The sequence below is a fragment of the Papio anubis genome, chromosome 18, assembly GCF_008728515.1.
Source record: "Papio anubis isolate 15944 chromosome 18, Panubis1.0, whole genome shotgun sequence".
Classification (NCBI taxonomy): domain Eukaryota; kingdom Metazoa; phylum Chordata; class Mammalia; order Primates; family Cercopithecidae; genus Papio; species Papio anubis.
In genome coordinates, this window is record NC_044993.1 from 46980358 (window position 1) to 46983441 (window position 3084).

The window sequence follows — 3084 nt, forward strand, 5'->3', positions numbered from 1 at the left end:
AATGATACATATAGGTTGAAAGTAAAAGGATAGAAATATGCAAAAGAAAGCTGGAGTGCTTATACTAATACGAGACAAAATTTACTATAAGAAATAAATTGTGGCCGTGCACGGTGGTTCACGCCTGTAGTCCCAGCATTTTGGGACACCGAGGCATGTGGATCACTTGAGGTCAGGAGTTCAAGACCATCCTGACCAACATGGTGAAACCCCATCTCTACTAAAAATACAAAGTTAGCTGGGCATGGTGGCAGGTCTCTGTAATCCCAGCTACTCGGAAGGCTGAGGCAGGAGAATCGCTTGAACCCGGGAGGCAGAGGTTGCAGTGAGCCAAGATCGAGTCACTGCACGATAGCCCGGATAACAAGAGCGAAACTCCAGCTCAAAAAAAAAAAAAAAGAAAGAAAGAAATTGAGGCAGGGCGCAGTGGCTCATGCCTATAATCCCAGCATTTTGGGAGGTCAGGGGCGTGTGGTTCACTTGAGGCCAGGAGTTCGAGACCAACCTTGCCAATATGGCAAAACCCTGTCTCTACTAAAAGTACAAAAATTAGCCAGGCATGGTGGCCCGTGCCTGTAGTTCCGGCTACTCAGGAGGCTGAGGGAGGAGTATCACTTGTACCTGGGAGGCAGAGGTTGCAGTGAGTCGAGACAGTGCCACTGCACTCTAGCCTGGGTGACAGAGCAAGACTGTGTCTCAAAAACACAAACAAAAAAAAAGTTAACCAGGTGTGGTGGTATGCACCTATAGTCCCAGCTACTTGGGAGGCTGAGGCAGGAGGATCGCTTGAGCCTAAGAGATTGAGGCTGCAGTGAGCTGTGATCACACCACTGCACTCCAGCCTATGCAGCAGAGTGAGACTCTGCCTCAAAAAGAAAAGAAGAAGGAAAAAGAGGAAGAGAAAAAGGAGAAGAAAGAAGAAGAAGAAAGCGAAGAAGGAGGAGCCAGGCATGGTGACTCACACCTGTAATCCCAGTTTAGGGAGGCTGAAGTGGACGGATAGCTTGAGGCCAGGAGTTCAAGACCATCCTGGCCAACATGGTGAAACCCTGTCCCTACTAAATAAAAAAATTAGCCTGGCATGGTGGCACATGCCTATGGTCACAGCTACTCAGGAGGCTGAGGCACAAGAATCACTTGAACCCAGGAGGTGGAGTTTGCAGTAAGCTGAGATCTTACCACTGCACTCCAGCCTGGGCGACAAGAGACTCCGTCTCAAAATAATAATAATAATAATAATAATAATAATAATGAGCAGAAATAAATGCAACAGAGAATAAAAAACAATAGAGGAAGTAAGTAAAACCAAAATTTGGTTCTTTGAAAAATCCATAAAATTGACGAACCTTTAGATGGACTGACCAAGAAAAACACAGGAGACTCAAACTGCAAAACAGGAGCAAAAGAGCAGACATCACTGCCAACGTTAGATAAGTAAAAGAATTATCAGGGAACACTGAATAGCTGTATGCCAACAAATTAGATGAAATGAACAAATTCTTAGGGGAATTTAAACACCAAAATTAACTCAAGAAGAAATATAAAATCTAGGCCGGGCATGGTGGCTCACACCTGTAATCCCAGCACTTTGAGGGGCTAAGTCACATGGATCATCTAAGATCAGGAGTTCACAACCAGCCTGACCAACATGGTGAAACCCCATCTCTACTAAAGATACAAAAAATTAGCCAGGCGAGAGGCGCACGCCTGTAATCCCAGCTGAGGCAAGAGAATCACTTGAACCAGGGAGGTGGAGGTTGCAGTAAGCGGAGATTGTGCCATTGCACTCCTGCAATGAGACTCCGTCAAAAATTAATAAATAAATAAATACAAAAATTAGCTGGATATGATGGCATGTGCCTGTAGTCCCCGCTACTCTGGAGACTGAGGCAGGAAAGTCACTTGAACCCAGGAGGCAGAGGTTGTAGTGAGCTGAGATTGCACCATAGCACTCCAGCCTGGGCAACAAGAGGGAAACTCCATCTCAGAAAAAAAGAAATATAAAATCTAAATTCATCTATTATAAGTAAAGACTTGTGCTGTGTCATACAGGTTGGAGTGCAGTGGCACAATCTCAGCTCATGGCAACCTCCGCCTCCCGGGTTCAAGCGAATCTCGTGCCTCAGCCTCCCAAGTAGCTGGGATTACAGGTGCGTGCCACTAGGCTCGGCTCATTTTTTTGTGTTTTAGTAGAGATGGGGTTTCACCACGTTGGCCAGGCTGGTCTTGAACTTCTGACGTCAGCTGATCTGCCTGCCTTGTCCTCCCAGCGTGCTGGGATTACAGGTGTGAACCACCTCGCCCAGTCCATTCTTTTGCATATAGATATCCAGTTGTCCCACTGGTATTGTTGAAAAGATTGTTCTTTCACCATTAAGTGGTCTTAGAACCCTTGTCAAAAATTAATTTTCCATATAGAAGAAGGTTTATTTCTGAGCTCTCTAATCTGTTCCATTGGTCTAATATATGTGTCTATTTTTTTTTCTCTTTTTTTATTTTTGAGACGGAATCTCACTCTGTTGCCCAGGCTGGAGTGCACTGGCATGATCTCAGCTCACTGCAACCTCTGCTTCCTTGGCTTGAGTGATCCTCCCACCTCAGCCTCCTGAGTAGCTGGGATTATAGGTGCAGGCCACCATGCCTGGCTAATTTTTGTATTTTTTGTAAAGACTGGGTTTCACCATGTTGCCCAGGTAGATTTTGAACTCCTGGGCTCAAGCAATCCACCCACCTCAGTCTCCCAAATTGTTGAGATTACAGGCGGCCTTGTATGTCTATCTTTATGCCAGTACCACACTCTTTTGATTGTGGTAGCTTAGTAGTAAGTTTTGAAATCAGGAAATGAGAGTCCTCCTGGTTTCTTCTTTTTCTGCACACCTTTTTTTCCTCTTTTTTTTTGCATCATTTAGGATGTCTTGTGATTCCACATAAATTTTAGGATTTTTTTTCTATATCTGCAAAAATATTAATACCATTTGGATTTTGATACAAATTGCGTTGAAACTGTAGATTGCTCGGGGTAGTACTGTCATCTGAACAATATTAAATCTTACATTCAGGCCAGGTGCGGTGGCTCACACCTGT